The sequence below is a fragment of the Entelurus aequoreus genome, linkage group LG21 (assembly GCF_033978785.1).
Source record: "Entelurus aequoreus isolate RoL-2023_Sb linkage group LG21, RoL_Eaeq_v1.1, whole genome shotgun sequence".
NCBI lineage: Eukaryota > Metazoa > Chordata > Actinopteri > Syngnathiformes > Syngnathidae > Entelurus > Entelurus aequoreus.
The window spans coordinates 49,229,251-49,245,374 of NC_084751.1; the positions used below are offsets into that span (position 1 = coordinate 49,229,251).

Sequence of the window (16,124 nt, forward strand, 5' to 3'; positions counted from 1 at the left end):
ACAATTGCATTTGTGTCCAAATATTGACCTCTTAAAGGTCATTTAAATTGTGTAATAACTTGTCATTCATCATTTTGCATCCAAATGTGAAAGTGATTCAACTTGAAAAGAAACATTTGACAGCAATAATAGAAATGATACAGCAAAGATGTTTGCCTTTGCTTGCCAGTTCTACTTTTTAAACTGACTTCTATTTCTCCACATTCAAATAAGTGGGACTACCAAGCCCACACTGAGTGACTACCAAGCCCACACTGAGTGACTACCAAGCCCACAGTGAGTGACTACCAAGCCCACACTGAGTGACTACCAAGCCCACACTGAGTGACTACCAAGCCCACAGTGAGTGACTACCAAGCCCACACTGAGTGACTAGCAAGGCCACAGTGAGTGACTAGCAAGGCCACAGTGAGTGACTACCAAGCCCACACTGAGTGACTACCAAGCCCACACTGAGTGACTACCAAGCCCACACTGAGTGACTACCAAGCCCACACTGAGTGACTACCAAGCCCACAGTGAGTGACTACCAAGCCCACACTGAGTGACTACCAAGCCCACACTGAGTGACTACCAAGCCCACAGTGAGTGACTAGCAAGGCCACAGTGAGTGACTACCAAGCCCACACTGAGTGACTACCAAGCCCACAGTGAGTGACTAGCAAGGCCACAGTGAGTGACTACCGAGCCCACACTGAGTGACTACCAAGCCCACACTGAGTGACTACCAAGCCCACACTGAGTGACTACCAAGCCCACAGTGAGTGACTAGCAAGGCCACAGTGAGTGACTACCAAGCCCACAGTGAGTGACTAGCAAGGCCACAGTGAGTGACTACCAAGCCCACAGTGAGTGACTACCAAGCCCACAGTGAGTGACTAGCAAGGCCACAGTGAGTGACTACCAAGCCCACAGTGAGTGACTACCAAGCCCACACTGAGTGACTACCAAGCCCACAGTGAGTGACTACCAAGCCCACACTGAGTGACTACCAAGCCCACAGTGAGTGACTACCAAGCCCACACTGAGTGACTACCAAGCCCACAGTGAGTGACTAGCAAGGCCACAGTGAGTGACTACCAAGCCCACACTGAGTGACTACCAAGCCCACAGTGAGTGACTACCAAGCCCACACTGAGTGACTACCAAGCCCACAGTGAGTGACTAGCAAGGCCACAGTGAGTGACTACCACCTCCTGGTGTTTTGATAGTTAAACATGAGGTGTGTCCTGAGTCGAGGTTCTATATTGGCTCCATGTCAACAAATAAATCTCACCTTGCATGTCAAATGTGTGATAAGCTGCACAACAAACACAGTCCGTCTTGACTTAGTGACTGGACTTAGTGACTTGACTTAGTGACTGGACTTAGTGACGACTTAGTGACTTGACTTAGTGACTGGACTTAGTGATGACTTAGTGACTGGACTTAGTGACTTGACTTAGTGACTGGACTTAGTGACGACTTAGTGACTTGACTTAGTGACTGGACTTAGTGACTGGACTTAGTGACTTGACTTAGTGACTGGACTTAGTGACTGGACTTAGTGACTGGACTTAGTGACTTGACTTAGTGACTGGACTTAGTGACTGGACTTAGTGACTTGACTTAGTGACTGGACTTAGTGACTGGACAGCCAGTTGACTTGTAAATGTCGTCATAAGCACACATTCTTGTATTTTAGTGAAGTCATTTACAGAAGGTAAACATGCTAGGCTATAGGCAACTAGGAGCCAGCAGCTACACAACAGCTAAGCACACAAGCTAGTCATTAGTAGTAATTGAAGAATATTGCAGTGTAAAACACAACAATATAAACACAGTTGCCTATTGCTTAAAGTATTCAGTAACAAATGTGTCCGCATCATTCAATTTACAACATTGTGACCTTAACTTATTTTAGCCACTAGGTGTCGCCAAAAAAAACAATTACCACTCTAGGTCAACTTAAAGACTGCGTAAGTCTATTCCAGACTGTTAATAATGAATAGGTTAGTGATGATGAGTACAAAGTGTGACAAACCTGCTGAGTGAGGTTCAAACAGGAAGGACTGCTGACTGCGTGTTGTGTTGGTGGATATATATATATATGTATATATATATATGTATATATATATATATATATATATATATATATATATATATATATATATATATATATATATATATATATATATATATATATATATGTATATTTATTCCAAGGTAAGCAGTGGTGTGTTTGACATGTATTGTTGTGTGCTACCACAGAAAAGTTGTGAGAGAAGCAGTCTGCCTATTTCCAACTATTATTCAGCAGTTATTTCATTTGAATGTGGAATGAGTGTGAAAGCAGATTGACACTCAAAGTAGAGTCAATCTACTTTGACACTCATGAATGTGGAATGAGTGTGAAAGTGGATTGACACTCAAAGTAGAACACACAATGACTCTTTATTAGGATGAAGTGAAAAGTAGCAGCATTCTTCTACTCTTCAGCGTGAGAATGTCAGGAGGATAGTGAAAGTGAAACCAAAAGTCGCCAATGTGTCTTGTCCAAGTGTCCTTCAGCTTGGCACTGACCTGAGGTCAGTGAGGTCAGTGAGGTCAGTGAGGATCGCACACGTTGTATTTGTCGCCATTCACTCAACATGTTTGGTCAAAACAAAAAAAGCCGAAGTCTCCGTGATTGCTTTGATTCACTTTTGATCAAATACAACATGGGGAGTATTAATTACATTTGATCAAATACAACATGGGGAGTATTAATTACATTTGATCAAATACAACATGGGGAGTATTAATTACATTTGATGAAATACAACATGGGGAGTATTAATTACATTTGATCAAATACAACATGGGGAGTATTAATTACATTTGATGAAATACAACATGGGGAGTATTAATTACATTTGATCAAATACAACATGGGGAGTATTAATTACATTTGATCAAATACAACATGGGGAGTATTAATTACATTTGATCAAATACAACATGGGGAGTATTATACACATTTGATGATATACAACATGGCCAGTATTTGAATTACATTTGATCATATACAACATGGGGAGTATTAATTACATTTGATTATATACAACATGGGGAGTATTATACACATTTGATCATATACAACATGGGGAGTATTAATTACATTTGATTATATACAACATGGGGAGTATTATACACATTTGATCAAATACAACATGGGGAGTATTAATTACATTAGATTATATACAACATGGGGAGTATTAATTACATTTGATCAAATACAACATGGGGAGTATTAATTACATTTGCTGATATACAACATGGCCAGTATTTGAATTACATTTGATCAAATACAACATGGGGAGTATTAATTACATTTGATCAAATACAACATTGGGAGTATTAATTACATTTGATCAAATACAGCATGGGGAGTATTAATTACATTTGATCAAATACAACATGGGGAGTATTAATTACATTTGATCAAATACAACATGGGGAGTATTAATTACATTTGATCAAATACAACATGGGGAGTATTAATTACATTTGATCAAATACAACATGGGGAGTATTAATTACATTTGATCAAATACAGCATGGGGAGTATTAATTACATTTGATCAAATACAACATGGGGAGTATTAATTACATTTGATCAAATACAACATGGGGAGTATTAATTACATTTGATCAAATACAACATTGGGAGTATTAATTACATTTGATCAAATACAACATGGGGAGTATTAATTACATTTGATCAAATACAACATGGGGAGTATTAATTACATTTGCTGATATACAACATGGGGAATATTAATTACATTTGATCAAATACAACATGGGGAGTATTAATTACATTTTATCATATACAACATGGGGAGTATTAATTACATTTGCTGATATACAACATGGGGAGTACATTGTTATGAGAAGGTCCAACAAGCCCAGTCAGTAATAGGACAAAGAAATACTGCAGTAAATCAGCGCGGGAAATGTTTTTTATTGCTGTGTTGATGTGGAATATTCTACTATTCTATATGCGAACAAGCTCCACAGGCGTTGTAGTTTATTAAGGAAGTCAAGCTTCTACCATTTTTTGTTGCGTCCCAAACTGTCCAAGACTCTGATGAACACCATTGTTGTTGTTTGGATTGTTGATGAACACCATTGTTGTTGTTTGGATTGTTGATGAACACCATTGTTGTTGTTTGGATTGTTGATGAACACCATTGTTGTTGTTTGGATTGTTGATGAACACCATTGTTGTTGTTTGGATTGTTGATGCAGAGAAGATTTATTTATCATTTAAATGCAGTTTGGTTAGCATTTGTGACGACATGATGTATAACCTCCTATGTTAACCACTTCATATTGTGTTACAGCTCAGTTATTCGCTTTTACATATTATAAATATTTTCTCATTAAATACAAAAACCTGAAAAATAACAAAGTGTCTTATTTTGTGTCATGATTTCTTTTGCCATTTGATTCCAAAACATGTGTTGTCAATCCTATTTAGTGGCTATTTCTAATACTGCATTGCAATACGAGCCCCCTTTTAGAGTAGTCTATGTTAATATTTGTCAATGTTTTCAGTGAGAGATCGAAACTGAAAGTTAACCTAGCACTCGTATTCACTCTGACTCCATCCCCAGCTGGTCATCCTCACATTCTTAAAACTGGAGCCAAAACAGCGAGATTGATCTCTTCCAGCAAAACCAAAACCAAAGTGAGCCCGAAGGAGCAAAAATATAACAATTTCATGATTTATTTAGTTAATGAAACAATTATTTTTTAAGGACAAGCAGTAGGAAATGGATGGATGGATGATTTTTTTAAGATTTATATTTTTTTCAAGGTCTAATGATTTATTTCCGAATTAAATAATGAAATAAGTCATTAAAATTGTCATTTAAAAATGAAATAACAAAATTATGAAAAAAAATATTAAAATCTTGAAATGATTAAAAATAAAATATTTAAGAAAATCAATAAATAATTACTTAAATCATGAAATAATTAAGTAAGTCATGAAACAATTACCTACATCATGAACTATTTCAAAAATAACATCATTTTACGTTGAATAAGTGAATGACACATTTAATAGACACATCTGTGCATGTGTTTCCAATTATAATAAATTAATGCCACGTTTGTCATTATTTAAATATTCATTTCATTTTGTCCCATTTCACCCTCTTCATAACAAATGTATTTCATTCAAATGATAAATAATGATACATACGTACATAATATTTTAAAGATGTATTTATTTTGTCTTATTTGACCCACCATATAAAACGCATATTGTTATAAAAACATATTTTTGTTACTTTATTTGAAAACATAACTTTGTACTTATTAGTATTATATTATTCAGAGATGCTTTTATTCCATCACTATACCTGCAAATGGTATTTATTTATGATGAATTACCGTAATAGTTTGTGATTCCCGTAATACTCACATGCAAGTGGCAATGCAAAGTGGACAAGTATTCAAGTATTCAATGAAAAGTGGACAAGTATTCAATGAAAAGTAGAAAAGTATTCAATGAAAAGTGGACAAGTATTCAATGAAAAGTAGACAAGTATTCAATGAAAAGTATTCAAGTATTCAATGAAAAGTGGACAAGTATTCAAGTATTCAATGAAAAGTAGACAAGTATTCAATGAAAAGTAGACAAGTATTCAATGAAAAGTAGACAAGTACTCAATGAAAAGTATTCAAGTATTCAATGAAAAGTGGACAAGTATTCAATGAAAAGTAGACAAGTATTCAATGAAAAGTAGACAAGTATTCAATGAAAAGTATTCAAGTATTCAATGAAAAGTGGACAAGTATTCAAGTATTCAATGAAAAGTAGACAAGTATTCAATGAAAAGTAGACAAGTATTCAATGAAAAGTAGACAAGTACTCAATGAAAAGTATTCAAGTATTCAATGAAAAGTAGACAAGTATTCAATGAAAAGTAGACAAGTATTCAATGAAAAGTAGACAAGTATTCAATGAAAAGTATTCAAGTATTCAATGAAAAGTGGACAAGTATTCAAGTATTCAATGAAAAGTAGACAAGTATTCAATGAAAAGTAGACAAGTATTCAATGAAAAGTAGACAAGTACTCAATGAAAAGTATTCAAGTATTCAATGAAAAGTGGACAAGTATTCAAGTATTCAATGAAAAGTAGACAAGTATTCAATGAAAAGTGGGCAAGTATTCAAGTATTCAAGGAAAAGTGGACAAGTATTCAAGTATTCAATGAAAAGTATTCAATGAAAAGTGGACAAGTATTCAATGAAAAGTAGACAAGTATTCAATGAAAAGTAGACAAGTATTCAATGAAAAGTGGACAAGTATTCAATGAAAAGTAGACAAGTATTCAATGAAAAGTGGACAAGTATTCAATGAAAAGTAGACAAGTATTCAATGAAAAGTGGACAAGTATTCAAGTATTCAATGAAAAGTAGACAAGTATTCAATGAAAAGTAGACAAGTATTCAAGTATTCAATGAAAAGTAGACAAGTATTCAATGAAAAGTAAACAAGTATTCAATGAAAAGTAGACAAGTATTCAATGAAAAGTGGACAAGTATTCAAGTATTCAAGGAAAAGTGGACAAGTATTCAAGTATTCAATGAAAAGTATTCAAGTATTCAATGAAAAGTGGACAAGTATTCAATGAAAAGTAGACAAGTATTCAATGAAAAGTAGACAAGTATTCAATGAAAAGTAGACATGTATTCAATGAAAAGTGGACAAGTATTCAATGAAAAGTAGACAAGTATTCAATGAAAAGTGGACAAGTATTCAATGAAAAGTAGACAAGTATTCAATGAAAAGTAGACAAGTATTCAATGAAAAGTAGACAAGTATTCAATGAAAAGTGGACAAGTATTCAATGAAAAGTAGACAAGTATTCAATGAAAAGTGGACAAGTATTCAATGAAAAGTAGACAAGTATTCAATGAAAAGTGGACAAGTATTCAAGTATTCAATGAAAAGTAGACAAGTATTCAATGAAAAGTAGACAAGTATTCAAGTATTCAATGAAAAGTAGACAAGTATTCAATGAAAAGTAGACAAGTATTCAATGAAAAGTAGACAAGTATTCAATGAAAAGTGGACAAGTATTCAAGTATTCAAGGAAAAGTGGACAAGTATTCAAGTATTCAATGAAAAGTATTCAAGTATTCAATGAAAAGTGGACAAGTATTCAATGAAAAGTAGACAAGTATTCAATGAAAAGTAGACAAGTATTCAATGAAAAGTAGACAAGTATTCAATGAAAAGTGGACAAGTATTCAATGAAAAGTAGACAAGTATTCAATGAAAAGTGGACAAGTATTCAATGAAAAGTAGACAAGTATTCAATGAAAAGTAGACAAGTATTCAAGTATTCAATGAAAAGTAGACAAGTATTCAATGAAAAGTAGACAAGTATTCAAGTATTCAATGAAAAGTAGACAAGTATTCAATGAAAAGTAGACAAGTATTCAATGAAAAGTAGACAAGTATTCAAGTATTCAATGAAAAGTACACAAGTATTCAATGAAAAGTAGACAAGTATTCAATGAAAAGTAGACAAGTATTCAATGAAAAGTAGACTAGTATTCAATGAAAAGTAGACAAGTATTCAATGAAAAGTATTCAAGTATTCAATGAAAAGTTGACAAGTATTCAAGTATTCAATGAAAAGTAGACAAGTATTCAATGAAAAGTGGACAAGTATTCAAGTATTCAAGGAAAAGTGGACAAGTATTCAAGTATTCAATGAAAAGTGGACAAGTATTCAATGAAAAGTGGACACGTATTCAAGTATTCAATGAAAAGTAGACAAGTATTCAAGTATTCAATGAAAAGTGGACAAGTATTCAATGAAAAGTAGACAAGTATTCAATGAAAAGTATTCAAGTATTCAATGAAAAGTGGACAAGTATTCAAGTATTCAATGAAAAGTGGACAAGTATTCAATGAAAAGTAGACAAGTATTCAATGAAAACTAGACAAGTATTCAATGAAAAGTATTCAAGTATTCAATGAAAAGTGGACAAGTATTCAAATATTCAATGAAAAGTGGACAAGTATTCAAGTATTCAATGAAAACTAGACAAGTATTCAAGTATTCAATGAAAAGTGGACAAGTATTCAAGTATTCAAGGAAAAGTGGACAAGTATTCAATGAAAAGTGGACAAGTATTCAATGAAAAGTGGACAAGTATTCAATGAAAAGTGGACAAGTATTCAAGTATTCAATGAAAAGTAGACAAGTATTCAATGAAAAGTGGACAAGTATTCAAGTATTCAATGAAAAGTAGACAAGTATTCAAGTATTCAATGAAAAGTGGACAAGTATTCAAGTATTCAAGGAAAAGTGGACAAGTATTCAAGTATTCAATGAAAAGTGGACAAGTATTCAATGAAAAGTGGACAAGTATTCAAGTATTCAATGAAAAGTGGACAAGTATTCAAGTATTCAATGAAAAGTAGACAAGTATTCAATGAAAAGTAGAGAAGTATTCAATGAAAATATTCAAGTATTCAATGAAAAGTGGACAAGTATTCAATGAAAAGTAGACAAGTATTCAATGAAAAGTATTCAAGTATTCAATGAAAAGTGGACAAGTATTCAATGAAAAGTAGACAAGTATTCAATGAAAAGTATTCAAGTATTCAATGAAAAGTGGACAAGTATTCAATGAAAAGTAGACAAGTATTCAATGAAAAGTATTCAAGTATTCAATGAAAAGTGGACAAGTATTCAATGAGAAGTAGACAAGTATTCAATGAAAAGTAGACAAGTATTCAATGAAAAGTAGACAAGTATTCAATGAAAAGTAGACAAGTATTCAATGAAAAGTATTCAAGTATTCAATGAAAAGTGGACAAGTATTCAATGAAAAGTAGACAAGTATTCAAGTATTCAATGAAAACTAGACAAGTATTCAATGAAAAGTATTCAAGTATTCAATGAAAAGTGGACAAGTATTCAAGTATTCAATGAAAAGTGGACAAGTATTCAAGTATTCAATGAAAAGTATACAAGTATTCAATGAAAAGTATTCAAGTATTCAATGAAAAGTGGACAAGTATTCAATGAAAAGTAGACAAGTATTCAAGTATTCAATGAAAACTAGACAAGTATTCAATGAAAAGTATTCAAGTATTCAATGAAAAGTGGACAAGTATTCAAGTATTCAATGAAAAGTAGACAAGTATTCAAGTATTCAATGAAAAGTGGACAAGTATTCAAGTATTCAAGGAAAAGTGGACAAGTATTCAAGTATTCAATGAAAAGTGGACAAGTATTCAATGAAAAGTGGACAAGTATTCAATGAAAAGTGGACAAGTATTCAAGTATTCAATGAAAAGTAGACAAGTATTCAAGTATTCAATGAAAAGTGGACAAGTATTCAAGTATTCAATGAAAAGTAGACAAGTATTCAAGTATTCAATGAAAAGTGGACAAGTATTCAAGTATTCAATGAAAAGTGGACAAGTATTCAAGTATTCAATGAAAAGTGGACAAGTATTCAATGAAAAGTGGACAAGTATTCAAGTATTCAATGAAAAGTGGACAAGTATTCAAGTATTCAATGAAAAGTAGACAAGTATTCAATGAAAAGTAGACAAGTATTCAATGAAAAGTGGACAAGTATTCAATGAAAAGTGGACAAGTATTCAATGAAAAGTAGACAAGTATTCAATGAAAAGTATTCAAGTATTCAATGAAAAGTGGACAAGTATTCAATGAAAAGTAGACAAGTATTCAATGAAAAGTATTCAAGTATTCAATGAAAAGTGGACAAGTATTCAATGAAAAGTAGACAAGTATTCAATGAAAAGTATTCAAGTATTCAATGAAAAGTGGACAAGTATTCAATGAGAAGTAGACAAGTATTCAATGAAAAGTAGACAAGTATTCAATGAAAAGTAGACAAGTATTCAATGAAAAGTAGACAAGTATTCAATGAAAAGTATTCAAGTATTCAATGAAAAGTGACAAGTATTCAATGAAAAGTAGACAAGTATTCAAGTATTCAATGAAAAGTAGACACGTATTCAATGAAAAGTAGACAAGTATTCAATGAAAAGTGGACAAGTATTCAAGTATTCAATGAAAAGTAGACAAGTATTCAATGAAAAGTGGACAAGTATTCAAGTATTCAATGAAAAGTAGACAAGTATTCAATGAAAAGTAGACAAGTATTCAATGAAAAGTAGACATGTATTCAATGAAAAGTAGACAAGTATTCAATGAAAAGTATTCAAGTATTCAATGAAAAGTGGACAAGTATTCAATGAAAACTAGACAAGTATTCAATGAAAAGTAGACAAGTATTCAATGAAAAGTGGACAAGTATTCAATGAAAAGTAGACAAGTATTCAATGAAAAGTATTTAAGTATTCAATGAAAAGTGGACAAGTATTCAAGTATTCAATGAAAAGTGGACAATTATTCAAGTATTCAATGAAAAGTAGACAAGTATTCAAGTATTCAATGAAAAGTGGACAAGTATTCAAGGAAAAGTGGGCAAGTATTCAAGTATTCAATGAAAAGTGGACAAGTATTCAATGAAAAGTGGACACGTATTCAATGAAAAGTAGACAAGTATTCAAGTATTCAATGAAAAGTGGACAAGTATTCAATGAAAAGTAGACAAGTATTCAAGTATTCAATGAAAAGTGGACAAGTATTCAAGTATTCAAGGAAAAGTGGACAAGTATTCAAGTATTCAATGAAAAGTGGACAAGTATTCAATGAAAAGTGGACAAGTATTCAAGTATTCAATGAAAAGTGGACAAGTATTCAATGAAAAGTGGACAAGTATTCAATGAAAAGTAGACAAGTATTCAATGAAAAGTAGACAAGTATTCAATGAAAAGTATTCAAGTATTCAATGAAAAGTGGACAAGTATTCAATGAAAAGTAGACAAGTATTCAATGAAAAGTATTCAAGTATTCAATGAAAAGTGGACAAGTATTCAATGAAAAGTAGACAAGTATTCAATGAAAAGTATTCAAGTATTCAATGAAAAGTGGACAAGTATTCAATGAAAAGTAGACAAGTATTCAATGAAAAGTAGACAAGTATTCAATGAAAAGTATTCAAGTATTCAATGAAAAGTGGAAAAGTATTCAATGAAAAGTAGACAAGTATTCAATGAAAAGTAGACAAGTATTCAATGAAAAGTAGACACATATTCAATGAAAAGTAGACAAGTATTCAATGAAAAGTGGAGAAGTATTCAATGAAAAGTAGAAAAGTATTCAATGAAAAGTGGACAAGTATTCAAGTATTCAATGAAAAGTAGACAAGTATTCAATGAAAAGTAGACAAGTATTCAATGAAAAGTGGACAAGTATTCAAGTATTCAATGAAAAGTAGACAAGTATTCAATGAAAAGTGGACAAGTATTCAAGTATTCAATGAAAAGTAGACAAGTATTCAATGAAAAGTAGACAAGTAGTCAATGAAAAGTAGACAAGTATTCAATAAAAAGTGGACAAGTATTCAATGAAAAGTAGACAAGTATTCAATGAAAAGTAGACAAGTATTCAATGAAAAGTGGACAAGTATTCAATGAAAAGTAGACAAGTATTCAATGAAAAGTATTCAAGTATTCAATGAAAAGTGGACAAGTATTCAAGTATTCAATGAAAAGTGGACAAGTATTCAAGTATTCAATGAAAAATGGACAAGTATTCAAGTATTCAATGAAAAGTGGACAAGTGTTCAAGTATTCAATGAAAAGTGGACAAGTATTCAAGTATTCAATGAAAAGTGGACAAGTATTCAAGTATTCAATGAAAAGTAGACAAGTATTCAATGAAAAGTAGACAAGTATTCAATGAAAAGTAGACAAGTATTCAATGAAAAGTATTCAAGTATTCAATGAAAAGTGGACAAGTATTCAATGAAAAGTAGACAAGTATTCAATGAAAAGTAGACAAGTATTCAATGAAAAGTATTCAAGTATTCAATGAAAAGTAGACAAGTATTCAATGAAAAGTAGACAAGTATTCAATGAAAAGTAGACAAGTATTCAATGAAAAGTATTCAAGTATTCAATGAAAAGTGGACAAGTATTCAATGAAAAGTAGACAAGTATTCAATGAAAAGTAGACAAGTATTCAATGAAAAGTATTCAAGTATTCAATGAAAAGTGGACAAGTATTCAATGAAAAGTATTCAAGTATTCAATGAAAAGTGGACAAGTATTCAATGAAAAGTGGACAAGTATTCAAGTATTCAATGAAAAGTGGACAAGTATTCAAGTATTCAATGAAAAGTGGACAAGTATTCAAGTATTCAATGAAAAGTGGACAAGTATTCAAGTAGGACTGCAAAGTGGAAGTGAAACTTACCCGCCAAGGCGCTGAAAGTATCATGGCGGAGTTATTCTTCCACTTTAGTGTTGTATTATTTGTCTATTAGATGAAACATGGCGTCGCCGAGTTGTTGCCGAAGTGTTTTTTCCTTTTTATGCCACACCGAGCCCCTGGTGGTGCTGGAGCCCCTGGTGGTGCTGGAGCCCCTGGTGGTGCTGGAGCCCCTGGTGGTGTTGGAGACCCTGGTGGTGCTGGAGACCCTGGTGGTGCTGGAGCCCCTGGTGGTGTTGGAGACCCTGGTGGTGCTGGAGCCCCTGGTGGTGTTGGAGTCCCTGGTGGTGTTGGAGCCCCTGGTGGTGCTGGAGCCCCTGGTGGTGCTGGAGCCCCTGGTGGTGTTGGAGCCCCTGGTGGTGCTGGTCAAGCAGCGGTGTGCCAACACGAGCTACCCCGGCACAGACACCACCATCTCCCGGGAGGAGGAGCACCAAAAGGCCATATCAAACGTCTACATGATTTATAACCTCCTCGCCCAGCTGACGCCAATAGTGCCCGCTCTCCTCCTCGCCCAGCTGACGCCAATAGTGCCCGCTCTCCTCCTCGCCCAGCTGACGCCAATAGTGCCCGCTCTCCTCCTCGCCCAGCTGACGCCAATAGTGCCCGCTCTCCTCCTCGCCCAGCTGACGCCAATAGTGCCCGCTCTCCTCCTCGCCCAGCTGACGCCAATAGTGCCCGCTCTCCTCCTCGCCCAGCTGACGCCAATAGTGCCCGCTCTCCTCCTCGCCCAGCTGACGCCAATAGTGCCCGCTCTCCTCCTCGCCCAGCTGACGCCAATAGTGCCCGCTCTCCTCCTCGCCCAGCTGACGCCAATAGTGCCCGCTCTCCTCCTCGCCCAGCTGACGCCAATAGTGCCCGCTCTCCTCCTCGCCCAGCTGACACCAATAGTGCCCGCTCTCCTCCTCGCCCAGCTGACACCAATAGTGCCCGCTCTCCTCCTCGCCCAGCTGACACCAATAGTGCCCGCTCTCCTCCTCGCCCAGCTGACGCCAATAGTGCCCGCTCTCCTCCTCGCCCAGCTGACGCCAATAGTGCCCGCTCTCCTCCTCGCCCAGCTGACACCAATAGTGCCCGCTCTCCTCCTCGCCCAGCTGACGCCAATAGTGCCCGCTCTCCTCCTCGCCCAGCTGACACCAATAGTGCCCGCTCTCCTCCTCGCCCAGCTGACGCCAATAGTGCCCGCTCTCCTCCTCGCCCAGCTGACACCAATAGTGCCCGCTCTCCTCCTCGCCCAGCTGACGCCAATAGTGCCCGCTCTCCTCCTCGCCCAGCTGACACCAATAGTGCCCGCTCTCCTCCTCGCCCAGCTGACACCAATAGTGCCCGCTCTCCTCCTCGCCCAGCTGACACCAATAGTGCCCAGCACAATTTTAACATGTAACGCCCTTTTAAAATAAAAACACACTTTTAGATGAGAAACGTTGTGATACACTACAATATAATATACTACTAACAAGTAGTGTAATGTACTTCATGTAAAGCATTTTTTCTACAGTATTTCCTTCCAGCTGCAAAAATGATGAAGGAAAGCATTGCTAACATTTATAGTCATTTTTATAAAGTGTCGCCGTTCCTCCTCCACAGCCTGAGGTACGAGGAGAGCTAAAAAAAGCAACAGTCGGCCCACAGAAGTTGGGAGAAAACACTGGACTCACCAGCACCGAGCCACGTGCTCAGGAAGTCCAGACAGCGTGACTGGAAGAAATCCCTGAGTGGAAACATTTTGTTTGCCATTGATCTAGTGTTTGCCAGACCAACTCTGGCAGGAGATGAGACCTGGGTCGCAGCACACCGGGAAAACCCAGCACAGCAACTTTAAGTCCGAAGGATTCACCCCACGTTGGCGGCACCGGGCTGAGCAGGTGTGGGTGCGGCACATCCAGCGGTCCAGGGTCTCTCATCGGGGAAGATTTCCGGTACAGGATAACCCGATGGATCCACGGAGGGCCAGAAAGCAACAAGGCAAATGTTTCATCCATTTCCTGTTCGGGCAGCGCTGGAAGATCACGCCAAGAGTACTCTCGCTTTACCCGCCGGCCCCTACGGGTGCCACTACGGGTGCCACTACGGGTGCCACTACAGGTGCCACTTCGGGTGCCACTTCGGGTGCCGCAGCGACGCTTCCGCCGAAAGCGCAGGGCTGGAAAGTGGAAAAAGTGAGTTGGCAAGACATTTGGACCACCGAGATCAAAAGAAATTGACAGATGGTCAGGTTATTGGCGATCATACCATCATACCAGCAGAGACTCCAACGGTTTAACGGTAAGACAAAATCAACAAAAACTTAAACCCGACAGAGCGGTAGACGGTCAGCCACACACGACAGCGTCAAATGGGAAAAATGTCCCGCAAACCTGGAATTCTGTAAAATCTGGGAATTTTTGGAATCTGTCAAGGGAAAGCCTGCGATTCCCGAATAGGCTGAACAGTTTGAAGTTGGAACGGTTTGAATCGGATGAAAAATGTGGAAGTTAGAGTGCGCCAAAATCTGGAAAAGAAAATAATAGATGAATTTTGGTGTAGAAAAGCATGTGAATGTTTGGAGCATTCACACAATAAAACAGCTTGCAGATATACGTACTTTTTATTTGACACATTACATCTTTTTGTGTTCCTGTCAAGCATGAATCTCACCACCCTGCAGCTGGCTCTGAGGTTCTGTGCCCTGGTCTACATCCCCACCTTTACTGGCTCTGAGGTTCTGTGCCCTGGTCTACATCCCCACCTTTACTGGCTCTGAGGTTCTGTGCCCTGGTCTACATCCCCACCTTTACTGGCTCTGAAGTTCTGTGTCCTGGTCTACATCCCCACCTTTACTGGCTCTGAGGTTCTGTGCCCTGGTCTACATCCCCACCTTTACTGGCTCTGAGGTTCTGTGCCCTGGTCTACATCCCCACCTTTACTGGCTCTGAGGTTCTGTGCCCTAGTCTACATCCCCACCTTTACTGGCTCTGAGGTTCTGTTCCCTAGTCTACATCCCCACCTTTACTGGCTCTGAGGTTCTGTGCCCTGGTCTACATCCCCACCTTTACTGGCTCTGAGGTTCTGTGCCCTGGTCTACATCCCCACCTTTACTGGCTCTGAGGTTCTGTGCCCTGGTCTACATCACCACCTTTACTGGCTCTGAGGTTCTGTGCCCTGGTCTACATCCCCACCTTTACTGGCTCTGAGGTTCTGTGCCCTGGTCTACATCCCCACCTTTACTGGCTCTGAGGTTCTGTGCCCTGGTCTACATCCCCACCTTTACTGGCTCTGAGGTTCTGTGCCCTGGTCTACATCCCCACCTTTACTGGCTCTGAGGTTCTGTGCCCTGGTCTACGTCCCCACCTTTACTGGCTCTGAGGTTCTGTGCCCTGGTCTACGTCCCCACCTTTACTGGCTCTGAGGTTCTGTGCCCTGGTCTAGATCCCCACCTTTACTGGCTCTGAGGTACTGTGCCCTGGTCACCACCCCTACCTTTACTGGCTCTGAGATTCTGTGCCCTGGTCTACATCCCCACCTTTACTGGCTCTGAGGTTCTGTGCCCTGGTCTACATCACCACCTTTACTGGCTCTGAGGTTCTGTGTCCTGGTCTACATCCCCACCTTTACTGGTTCTGAGGTTCTGTGCCCTGGTCTACATCCCCACCTTTACTGGCTCTGAGGTTCTGTGCCCTGGTCTACATCCCCACCTTTACTGGCTCTGAGGTTCTGTGCCCTGGTCTACATCGCCACCTTTACTGGCTCTGAGGTTCTGTGCCCTGGTCTA

At 37.4% G+C, this 16,124-nt stretch overlaps 1 protein-coding gene across 4 annotated transcripts in view; it reads left to right on the plus strand.

Annotated features, from left to right (window-relative positions):
• LOC133638795 (PALM2-AKAP2 fusion protein-like) overlaps positions 1-2,097 on the plus strand; it is a 175,013-nt gene extending 172,916 nt beyond the window's left edge. For all 4 annotated transcript variants that reach the window (XM_062031752.1, XM_062031753.1, XM_062031755.1 and 1 more), the window contains one exon: positions 1-2,097. This exon is cut by the window's left edge and continues 3,178 nt beyond it. The gene's annotated coding sequence lies outside the window, so the exon portion shown is untranslated.
• The last annotated feature ends 14,027 nt before the right edge of the window (positions 2,098-16,124 follow it).